Source organism: Oryctolagus cuniculus, chromosome 1 (assembly GCF_051225735.1).
Source record: "Oryctolagus cuniculus isolate XC-2025 breed Fujian yellow rabbit chromosome 1, ASM5122573v1, whole genome shotgun sequence".
NCBI lineage: Eukaryota > Metazoa > Chordata > Mammalia > Lagomorpha > Leporidae > Oryctolagus > Oryctolagus cuniculus.
This window is the reverse complement of record NC_142867.1, coordinates 162,727,982-162,740,155: the sequence shown is the minus strand read 5'-3', so window position 1 is coordinate 162,740,155 and position 12,174 is coordinate 162,727,982. Positions and strand designations below refer to the sequence as shown.

The following is a 12,174-nucleotide window of genomic DNA, read 5'->3' as shown; positions in this document are numbered from 1 at the left end:
CCTGGGAAGGCAGTGGAGGTTGGCCCAAGTCCTTGGGCCCCTGTACCTACGTGGGAGACCCAGATGAGGCTCCTGGCCCTGTATCAGCCCAGCTCTGGCCATTGCAGCCATTTGGGGAGTGAACCAGCGGTTTGAAGACCTCTCTGTCTCTCTCCCTCTAACTCTGCCTTTCAAATATATAAATAAATCTTTTTTTTTAAATGCTATTTCCTTGCAGCTTTTCTGCATTAATGAAATGGAAATGGGAACATTCCAAACACCATTTCAGTGATACTGAATTCTCTGTCCAAATAATATTTGGCTTGGGAAGACCTAAAAATGAGTGTGATTCCCAGGAAGCAGAAGGCTAGAAGATCGAACACTCGTGTGGCAGTGCCGGCCTGGTTCCAGCGATTCTCAGCAGAGGGCTATTTTGTCTCCCTGGGAGGCCTCTGGCAGTATCTGGAGACATCTCCGGTTGTCAACACTAGGGGCATCCAAGGATAGAGTTGGGGTCGCCTGCAAACCTTCTGCAATACCAGGAAGCCCCTCTCTGCCCCAGTGGAGAATCGCATAGCCCCAGACACCACTCGCACCATCCTAAGGAAAGCCTATGTTGGACACAGTGAGCAGGCTGAACACTTCACCTCCAACTGTGAAGATGTGCACCGTGGCAGCTGTCGTTTTCAAGTCTTCGTTTCTCAGGGGGACCATGACACCTGGCTCAAGCGAGAAGCAGTGCAACAAGCCACGTCTGAGCACGACCGTCCTCGGTGCTTTTCTCCATACACGACCACAACGAGCCTTTCTTTCAGCACGAGTGAAAAGCACCTGAGGTTGCTGAACTAACTGCCATGGCCAGGCTTCGACATTATGCCTCATTTATTAGTTAGGATACACTGGCTGCTTTGTTCTGGCCTCACCGCGGCACGCTCCAGGCCCAATGACTGACTAATGGTGCTGGGAGAAAGAATTACAGCCACAGCTGTCACACCCCGTGCTGAGCTTGTCCTCGCTGCATGTTCGGCAGAACTGCCGATGCTGAAGGCTTGGCTCATTTCCAGCACCATGCGTACCCCCATGGGTGGACAAAGACGGGCTGAAGAGCTGGTGTCACTGGCACACATGTGCATCCCTCGAAGTAGCCAATGCAAGCAGCCTGCTGTCTGGAGCAGGAGGAAAGATTCCAGCGCGGCTAAGGCCTGGGGGCAGGAAGGAAAACCAGAGGCAGGAAGGCAGGCAGAGAGGCACGTCCTCATGGGGCTGACTCAGCAACGCGGCTTCCCCAGCAAGGCACCAGCGACGTGGAGACCACCGCCCGTGCAGCTGGGTCCTTCCGAATGGGTTGAGCTGCAGGGCGCTGTTGGCATGAAGCTCCGGCAGAGCCCAGGACTCCCTTCCCTGGACCCAATCCACAGAGGGACACCAGGAGCCATGTTAGCAGGCCTCACTGGTGTTGAAGATTTCCTTGCTTATTTGAAAGGCAGACAGAAGGAGATCTTCCACCTGCTGGTTCATTCCTCAAATGGCTGCAACGAAAGCCAGGAGCCCAGAACTCCTCCTGTGTCTCTCACGTGGGTGGCAGCGGCCTAAGCACCTGAGTGTCCTCGGCTGCTTTCCCAGGTTCATTAGCAGGGAGCTGGATCAGAAGTGGAGCAGTGGGACATGAGCCAGCGTTCATACGGGATACCTGCGTCGCAGGCAGCCACCGAACTCACTGCGCCACAATGCTAGCCCCTCGTTTGGCTTTAAAAGAATGTTGCCCTGGTGCGATCCTCTCCTGGCTTACACTTACCAGAGTTATCCTTACACCTGATCTTTCTCCTCCCAACTGAAATGCATTCCTTCATTCAGAGGATGGGCACCTCCCGCGTCAGGCTCTAAGAAGCCAGAATCCCTCTTTCTTGGAGCTGATACCACACATCTCACTATCACCAATACCTTCTCATCCGGTTAGAGCAGTTTAAATAGCTACCCAAACACTTCAAGCAAACTGCATGGTAACGTGATAGAAAGCCAAAGCATATGCCATCAGGTTCATACGAAAGACCAGTCCAAGTGACAAGTCACATGAGGCACAGCTGCATCGCCACAGGCTTGCTTTGCCGATGTGGCTGTTTGAGCGTGGCACTGCTTTTTTCATTCCTAACTGCTCTGAACGCCTCTTGGCTGCTCCCTACATCTTCAGGTTCCCTCTCAGAAACGACCTTACCTCTTCTCCACCTGCACACGATCCCTGTGTCTTTCCCTATCCTCGACCAGCTCCCAGCTCCATATTCCAAGGTCATCTATTCCCACACTCCTACACGCAATGCTGATCTAAATAAGACGCAACTGTCACACTGAAGAATGGATTTATTCTTCCAGCCAGTAAATATTAAGTCTCTACCACGTGTCAGACACTGCAAGGTACAAAGCAAGAGAGACACAGCTTGTCTGGGCAGAACACAGAGACCAGAGATACAGACATGGTCACATGTAAGTCTGGGGAAAGTAAAATGCAGTAGCTGTGTCAGGACAGAGCAGGGACTCGCCCTGGGCAGAGGACTGCAAGTTTTCTTCACGGAGATCCTACGTGTAGGATCCCCTGGGCAGTGTGCAGGGTACGGGGATAAGGAGAAGATGGGTGAAGCACCAGACAGAAGAACCACCATATGCAAAATCCACCACTTTATTTTTAAAAACTGCAAAGGGGGCCTTGCAAAGCCTGAGCCCCAGACTGCCAGGGCCCTGGGTGTCAGGTCACCCTCCTGATTCTGGGGTGCACTGGCAAACTACCACAGGGCTTTAGAGAAGGGAGTAAATGATGCTTGAGTTGACACTAAAATCCTCTTGGGCATCCTCCAGGAGGCGCTGTGTGCAGTGCTGCAGGCCCCAGGAACTTTTCTCTTGCAATCACAAATTCCTTTGCATTGCCTGAGTTTTATCTACTAAACCAGACAGTAAATGCTGGCCATGGACGCAACCAGCACAACTTGGACACTGCCCACACGCGAGCTGACTGGTCCGTGGCCACAGCCTGTACCCCTGGAGATTTAGGAGGTCGCTGAGGAGTTCCGACGAATTTCAGTTACACTGGGCTGAGCTGGAAACCATTTCCTCAGTCTGCTGTTAAAACTGAAAATATTTCTCCTTAAACCCATGGATGACTCACCGTAGAGGAAAATGATAGGATTTCCTTTTCATGAAAGTATGACAAACAGTCTCCTGGGCCGTGGGTGACAGCAGGAGGACGAGGGGCCACAGGGGCTGCGATTTAGTAGTGGAGACATAATGCAGATGAGCTCCTTATTCGGGACTCTGGGAGGGGACAAGCAAGGAAGGGCTCAATTTCTGCTCCCAATGGACATCGGATGTGGTGGAGGGTGGGGGGAGGGGGGTAGATGGGGAGATGGCAGCGCGTGCCTCCAGCCCTTGGCACCTGTTCCCACCATCACCATGGGCCTGACTCAGTGCACAGGAATGCTAACAACCACAGTCTTGTGACTAAAGCCTATTTGCTTTGCTTTTATTTTTGAAAGATTAGTTATTTATTTGAAAGGCAGAATGAGAGAGAGAGGGAGAGACAGAGAGAGACCTTCCATCCCCTGGTTCACTCCCCAAATGCCCCCAACAGCCAGGGCGGGGTTAGAATGAAGCCAGGAGCCCAGAACTGCATCCACGTCTCCCACATGGGCCGCAGGAACCCAAGAACTTGAGCTATCATTGCTACTGTCCCAGGCACACATGTGGGAAGCTGCACTGGAAATGGAGGAGCTAAGACTCGAACTAGCACTCCAAAGCGGGATGCAGGTGTCTCAAGTAGACGTTTAACCTGCTTTGCCATGTATGACACCCACGACTTGACAGATTTTTTGAGGTCCCTGTCTATAGAGTTTTTTATGATAGGCACCTTCCATGAGCTTTTTAAGACTCTGGTATAGGAGGAAATAGACAGTGTCCACGTGGCATTCCTCACAGCAGGCATCACCCATGGACGCTGAGGCTAGCTGGCGGAGACTGGCTACCAAAGAATAGGACGTGTGTGGTCTGAGGACCTCCCACACGCTCACTCATCAGGCGCAAAGGGGAAACAGGGACTCCGTGGAAAGCAAGGCGAGAGAACCATCTTGGCCAGCCGACCACAGCTGCCACCGGGAGCCCCGGTGAGGTGCAGCCCGAGGAGCACAGCATTGCTGCCTCAAGTTCCTGCCGAGAAGCTGGGAGACCCGAGCCCGGGGACCAACCATGGACGGACCCACCTGAAGACACTGGGCTGCAGGAAAGGCCTCTGTTTTTAAAACTGTCAGTGTCATAAGGAAGGACTGCTTTAGACTAAAGCAGACTGAAGAGACAGGCAGCAGAAGCTGGCGCAGGAGCTATGGGAGTTTTCACAGATGCTATGTCGGCCTGAAATTTAAGACGACATTTTCCTACCTCCCCTCCCCACCCCCATGCTTCCGTGCGCAGGCATCCGGGCAGCAGGGAGCACAGCCAAGACTCTGCGGTCGCTCCAGCTGCCGGTGAGGCGGCCTGCTGTCCGCGCGGTGGTCTGGGCGCCCTGTATTACACACTCCTGGAGGAATTTCACCTTTGTTTGAGGTTGCCTGGGAAACGTGTAGACTCTCCATGATGAATCCTGAGATGGATGTGCCAGGAGGCTGACTGCAAAGAATGAAGCCTAAACGCTCCTTTCCATGGCACCCAAAGTCGTCCCTGCTTTTTCCCCAATCTGGCACTTCCCTCCTTCTCCTCCACATCCTGAGCCTCCCTGTACTGAGCCATTTTCAAGTCCACCTGCCTTTGCTCCTTCTGTTCCCTGCACCCAGCACACCCTTCCAGGGCCTCTGCCAGCTGTCACGTCAGCCGCCCTGTAGTGACGGACTGTTGGCACCACCTGATCACCCTATGTGTTTTAGTAGAGCACACAACCCTGGTGGCCCACAGATAGTCCAGACCTCCTCCTCCCCATTGACACCCCCGCCCGCCTCCACCTGTGAAGACTGGGTGTGAGGTGTCTGGGATACTTTTTTTTTATTTGACAGAGTTAGTGCGAGAGAGACAGAAAGAAAGGTCTTTCTTCCATTGGTTCACCCTCCAAATGGCCGCTACAGCCAGAGCTATGCAGATCTGAAGCCAGGAGCTTCCTCCTGGTCTCCCATGCGGCTGAAGGGGCCCAAGCCCTTGGGCCATCCTCCACTGACTTCCCAGGTCACAGCAGAGAGCTGGACTGGAAGAGGAGCAACTGGGACTAGAACCGGCACCCATATGGGATGCTGGCGCCGCAGGCGGAGGATTAACTAAGTGAGCCTCGGTGTCGGCCCCTGAGATACTTATTGAAAGTCACCGCAGTCTGCTAAAACCTGGACGTGGTTCTGCTTCCAGAGTGGTGGAGGGAGCTGCGGTGGAAACCACAGGGGCTGTGCAAGTGCACATGTGAGACATGCAGTGCCCTAGTCCAACACCCAAACGTCCAGGAAGGAGGCAAGACCGAAGCACACAGAAGTCAATGAGCACCTTGCTATGTTTAAAATATTTCCTTCTCACCAAGGAAGCGGGTGGCATGCACCGATCCCCAGGGGGCATCTTGGGATGTGCTCAGAGCACTGCCCTGTGTTACCCGCTGTGCAACCGCCACACCCAGAACCAGGCAGTGCATCCTCCCAGCAGTCACCCACATGGCCTGCCTGTGTGGGAGGGTACCCAACCCCTTCCCGTCACAGAGCAAAAACAGGAGCTACAAACGTTTCCTAGTCTATGGGTGAGCAATGGGTGGCAGAGGCCTGGGATCCTTCAACGCAGTCCTAAGATGTCTATGCATGAAATAAGGGGATCAGCGGGACTTACAACAGCCAACTCTGCTCAGTCAGCAGTGACTGTACCAGGCACAGAGTTCCCAGCATGGCAGGGTGGAGATCCAGCATAGACAGACATCAGCTGCAGCAGCTGTGGGACCAGATGAGCTTGGTGGGTGGAGCCTGCAGCCTTGCTCTCTGCAGCAACACCTCTCCTAACAGGCCTGACCTGGCCATCCCCAGTCAGGGTCCCCTTGGCTGCATCATCACCTCCACTGGGTTGACGTCAGAAGCCAGACGCCAGGCTGCGAGGGGACAAAAGCAGGAAGAGTGACTGTCCTAGGAAGGAATCAGCCTATGGTCTTATGGAGGGGGCATATCCAAGTGTTAAGGAGGCCTGTGACAGTAACAGTGACCTTGGCTTTACACGGCGGCCCTCATAGCAGTGCTCTGTGCCATTTACAAGAGGCAGTGGCACTTTACCCAGAACCTGCCTTGGAGTAGCCACGATGTTGTTACCTCAGCACGTGCTGTGCATCCCCTGAGGCCAGGTGGCTCTCTACCACCCACTGTCTAAGCCCGAGAATTACTGCAGAAATCCGGCCCAAACTCGTGGGGCACGCACAGGAGAGAACTGGCTTGGGGACTGACTGCTGTTTTCCAGATTTTCTTCCTAACACACGCTGTGGTGCATATAGGAAATGTGCCAGTTCAAGGGCAATTTTCTAAAGAGCAGAAAAGCAGTGCAAGGCAAGGCTCCAGGAGATAAAGGGCTTTGCTTACAAAACCAGTATAGTTGTTTGGGGTAGGAGAGGAAGGCTGTAGAAAGCTATAGTATTTTTATGAATCTCAGTCATTATATTGTTTCACAGTGTTTATATATAAAAAAAATCAACCAGATTTAATGCAAACTGAGCAATTCCCTATGGGTGATGAGGAAAAAGCTCAGGGAAGAGCTGAAAAACGACTAAGGATGGATTTAGCAACAGAGAAGGAAATCCTGTAATCTGAATAAAGCGTACATGTAAATATTCAAACCTTAACCTATACACACTTTCCCTCCTGCAACAATGACAGCTCTATGTGAAAGCCCTAGCAAAAGCGGAGATTTTCACTGACCCCACGATCGAACACCGAGTTATCCTTTCCAGCCTGTAACACAAGTAAATATTGTCCACAACCTGCAGACTGAGTTTATATTTCTGCCACCTCCACCCAAACGGCACGCGCGCCCTTCTGTTTGGACCTTCTTACTTACCCACCTAGAAAGAAAATAACGGTGACTGAGCAAGCAGGAAGCCACGTCCCAGGCCCACTTCCCTGGGCGTTCAAGAGGCTCCACACAGGAGAAGGCAGAGCGCCCAGGAGCTGGTGCGGGGATTTATTTATACCCATCTGGAATTTCCTGCCCGGCTAACAGCCGCTGCTGGCCACGGGTGCGATGCCAGGACTGAGCATCAGTGAGACAGCAAAAATTAGCGCGCGACAGAACCCCTAGCAGGGGTCTTAACAACAAACACCACCATAAAAGGCCGAGACCTCTCCCATTTTCCTAATTTTTCAAACCAGTCATCCTCCTTCCCTTCAGAGGTGTGAAATGCCAGGCTAGAAATGCAGCTGTCAACGTTTCATTCTACGAGAACTCAGACAGCAAGGCAGCCAGTGTTTCCTCATCCTGCCCCCTGACTAACTCCTCGGCCTGCAACCCTCGGTGTCCAGAGGGCTGCCTGCTACAGCCTGAGCTCCGGGCAGCTGCTGGCTGACAGCGGCAATGCCTCGTCTCATGCCAAGGCCAGGCTGGACTGGAGGCCGGGGTGGCTCATCTGGGTTTATTCTTATTTACTGCAACATGCAATTTGAAGACTAAAAACGCCACACATAAACCGCAGAGCCAAGCCCTTCTCCTGTCCCCATTCCCTTCAACATTTTATTCAAATCAAGGCCATGCAACTTGCAAAGGGCAGAAATAGTTTCAAACTAAGTGCATTCAGTTTTGGGGTGATAACACCACTGAGTAACCCCCTAATTCTGTTGGTTTTTTTTTTTCCTGAAAGATTTACTTATTTATTTGAAAGGCAGAGAGAGAGAGAGAGAGAGAGAGAGATATCTTCCATCTGCTGGTTCACTCCCCAAGTGGCTGCAATGGCCAGGGTGGGCCAGGTCAAAGCCAGGAGCCAGGAACTTCTTCCAGGTCTTCCATGTGGGTGCAGGGACCCAAGCACTTAGGACATCTTCCACTGCTTTCCCAGGCACATTAGTAGAGAGCTGGATTGGATATGGAGCATCTGGGACTCAAACTGGTGCCCATATGGGATGCCAGCATTACAGGCAGTGGCTTTATGAGCTATACCACAGCGCTGGCTCTCTATTTCTATTTTTTTTTCTTTTTTTTTTTGACAGGCAGAGTGGACAGTGAGAGAGAGACAGAGAGAAAGGTCTTCCTTTGCCGTTGGTTCACCCTCCAATGGCCGCCGCGCCGATCCGATGGCAGGAGCCAGGAGCCAGGTGCTTTTCCTGGTCTCCCATGGGGTGCAGGGCCCAAGCACCTGGGCCATCCTCCACTGCACTCCCTGGCCACAGCAGAGGGCTGGCCTGGAAGAGGGGCAACCGGGACAGAATCCGGCGCCCCGACCAGGACTAGAACCCGGTGTGCCGGCGCCGCTAGGCGGAGGATTAGCCTAGTGAGCCGCGGCGCCGGCCCTCTATTTCTATTTTTTAAAGTTAGTTAAGAATGGTTTGTCCCTCTGATGTTTAAAATTCGTCACCTCAATTTAAAAAAAGAAAAAAGACAACAACAACACAGGTTCTTTCAACATTTGCTTCCTCTGTGCCTAGGTACGCTGGGTAAAGGCAGTTCCAGTGGAACAAGATCTGCAGAATTCTGTCATGAGGCTAACAAGCAAAGCCAGTTCTAAACAGTAACAGAGATCAACAAGGATTAGGGATGCCTTGAGACAGCCTGCTTTACAGAATTCAGAACAGCGGCAGCTCACCGCGGAGCTAGCTTCACCTAGTTTCACAGCTTTGCTTGGTGCCTGCACACTCCTGACCTCACTCCTCATACTTTCCCCTTCCATTCCCTCTGGATGGCATCACAGTGGCCATGCTTAAGACAGACATCTTTCTGGGTACTCATTTGGGTTTGTTTTATACCAAGGAAACCCACTTGTTGGACAAGAAATGACCAACTAAGAGAATGCTTCCACCTCCAGATCTTTTGCATTATCAGGTCCAAATATTTCCACATTATTTTAACAATAACCCATCAATTTGATGAGATTTCCATTAGGACTATTACTTCCCCTTTTGAGAGTTAAACATGGGGTCAGTGCTGTGGTGCAGCAGGTCAAGTTGTCACCTGCAAAGCCAACATCCTATACGGCGTCAGTTCAAGTCCTGTCTTCCCCATTTCCAACTCAGCTCCCTGCTAATGAGCCTGGAAAAGCAGCAGAAGATGGCCCAAATATTTGGGTCCCTGCCACCCACTAGGGAGACCAGAGGGAGCTCCTGGCTTTGACCTGGCCTAGCCCTGGGTGTTGCAGCCACTTGAGGAGTGAACCAGCAGATGGAAAATCTCTCTAACTCTACTCAGCCTTTCAAGCAAATTAATCTTTTAAAAAAGAAAGAAAGAAATTTTATATAATCTACTCACTGTAAGTACACAGTTTGATAAGTTCCAGTCAATAACGTACGGTGGTACGTAAAAATTCCCTTGGACTTGTCATGTTTTTGATAGAGAAAAAAATCTGGTATTACTTCATCACATTATATTCTGAACCAAGCATCAACATCGAAGTATTTGTTCCCAGAGTTACAGTGAGGAAAACATGTGAACAAAGTGTTCAATTTTTATTCATAAATAGTGTATTCTGGTAAGAACACAGCTTATTACATACAGTACTTGCAGGTAATTATAGCTGATCCTGTGGGTGTGTGCCTCTATGCTTCTATGAAGGCGGGTCCTGCAGAAAAAAGTCACTGTATGCAAATAAACAACTAATCCTTTAACAGAGGATGCCAAAGGTTGACAAGGCAAACAAATTACAAGTAGGAGCTTCTGGGGCAAGGAAACCATCCATCATAAAGGTTCCCACCGTGGAAAGACAGACCTGTCTGCCTATACTCTCTTACTGCACATACAAAGGAAGAAGCCAAATGTGGTGTGTGATGAGGATACAGTCCAGGCTTCTCTTCTGAAGGGCAGGGAGCAAGCAGAAAAGGCAACAGGCTACAGACAGAAGACTTCTGCCACCCCAGGTCGACCACAGAGAGCGCAGCCTGGGTTCCCAGAGGGCGGCCCCAGAACCTTGGGCTGCAACAGAACATTTCTGAACCTGCGGCTGTGAGGCCCAACAGGATCACGGCCTCCTTGTATGGTTCAGCTAAGCAGTGAGCGGCGATGTGAGTCACACCGTGCACACCCCAAGATGTGTGTGTGCTGACAAACCCTGAATTCACCTCCTTCCCCAGGTGTTCCTCTCCTCCTGGCTTGTCCATCTCATAACGCCCCCTAGGCTCGTGGCTACAGCACAAATGCATCTGGTCTTCAGTCTTCCCTAGGCCTCCCTGTCTCCAACCTTCCACAGCCCTGTGCACACTTCTGCACGGCAGCGTTTCAATGTTTACACATTCATGAACTCGTGCAGTTTTCACAAGAAGCCTATGATGGCAGCATGATGACCTGGGACTGTACAGTGATGCGTATGTCACCTGTAAGCTTACTGCTCTTCCACTGATACTACTCATTCTGCTGCTGCCCTAACACAGCCACCACCCAGGCTCCTCCTTTCCTGGAGCCCTCAGGGAACTCAAGAAAGGGGAGCAAAGTGGGGCAGGGGAAAACCACCCTCCTCTTTCAATGCTCTTGCTGTAGCATTCATTCTTTGTCTAATGTGCTGCCGCCCAATCTCCTCAGGCAAAACTGCCCTTGTTTGCAAAGGCCATCTGCAAACCAGCTGTCTGCAGCTGCCCCTTTTCCATTAGCCACAGCTCCCTCTGGACTCTCAGAGTCACCGCTCTGTCGCTGATCCTCTGCCTCATCTGGGAACTCTTCCCATCTGCTGGTTCACTCCCACACAGCCAGGGCTGGGCCAGGTTGAAGCTAGAAGCTGAGAATCCAATCTGGGTCTCCCACGGGAGTGGTGGGGACACTAGTACTTGAGCCATCACCTGCTGCCTCCCAAGGTTTACAACAGCAGGAACCTGGAACTGGGAATGCAACCCAGACGTGGGCATTTTAACCGCTGAACCAAACAGCAGCCCCTTAGCACACCATTTGTCCCAGTCTTCTCTCAGCCTTGACACAGAGCTGAGCTCGATAGCCAATGGTCCCGAGTGTCTGTGAAGCCCCAGTGGGGAAGAAGGTGGGTGCGGCCCCTCCCCACAGTGCAGGATGCCTTCTCCACCCACCTCTGTGACAGGGCTGGCAGAACCTGCAGGGGGAGTAAAAGGCCCTGGGCTCATCCTCTCCTGTGAGGAGTACGCCGCAGTGGGTGTGTGACTTCTCCTGCAGCAGAGGTGTGTGTGTGTGTGTGAGAGAGAGACAGACACACACACACAGACACGAGGAGGAGGAAGCCACTCCACAACCCAATCTTAGAAGGCAAGAAAAGGTGCCCTGCATTCCTCCCCACGCCCCGGCTCAGTGAAGCCCGTTTCCCTCCACACGTGCACAGGCACAGATCTCAGATCATGCCGCGTGCTCACACCAGAGGCTTTCATCACAGCCTGGCTTGCACTCGCAATGATGATTTTCACCAAATTTAAAAAAGTCAAGTGACAAAAAATTGGAGGTCACAGAACTAAATACGAGAAAACAAGGACTAGCTCCTTTCCTCCCATCTTAGAGAAATGATGTCTGTAGACACCTTCCCGAGAAAACAGTGGGGCAGAACAAAGGTAGACCGGTTCGGCATGCACCCAGAGGCAACCATCTTACCTACAGCTCTGCTTATCCACACCCAGAAATAACAGAGTCCAGCCCAGCAAACCAGACTCAATACTAAGAGCAGCTCGCCTTTCTCCTATGCCCCCAGTACACAAGGAAAGAAACGAGAGGCAATGGGAATTAGAAGGAACTTTCCAGATGGCCTCTGGCAATGACCTTTCTTTGGACAGCCATTTATACCCAGTCCCCTCCTCCCTGGAACCCAACGCATTTAGCAGATGGTACCATTTTCACCTCCACACGAGTGTGTGTGGCACAGTGAAAGCCACCTGTTCACTTGTGAAAAATGTCCCGGTAACCAGAGCATGACCTCACAGAGCATTCACCTGGGAACTGCAGAGAACAAGCTGGCGTAGAGCACTACCAGGCCGTCAACTGGCAGGGCTCAACTCCATCGCACAAATCCTCAGGCAGGCACTGGGCCTGCCTTCTCTGTGTTATAACCCCAGCATCAGGCTGTGGACTCAAAGCAGG

General features: G+C 51.8%; 1 protein-coding gene across 29 annotated transcripts in view; it reads right to left on the bottom strand.

Annotated features, from left to right (window-relative positions):
- KANK1 (KN motif and ankyrin repeat domains 1) overlaps nt 1-12,174 on the bottom strand; it is a 217,675-nt gene that overhangs the window by 38,658 nt on the left and 166,843 nt on the right. For 2 of the 29 annotated variants that reach the window (XM_070051187.2, XM_070051236.2), the window contains exon 1: nt 7,016-7,145. The exons of 19 other annotated variants lie outside the window; for them this stretch is intronic. The gene's annotated coding sequence lies outside the window, so the exon portion shown is untranslated. Of the gene's footprint in view, nt 1-7,011; nt 7,146-12,174 lie in introns of those variants that run through there. 8 more of the 29 variants (XM_070051183.2, XM_070051234.2, XM_051858515.3 and 5 more) reach the window with 4 other exon arrangements.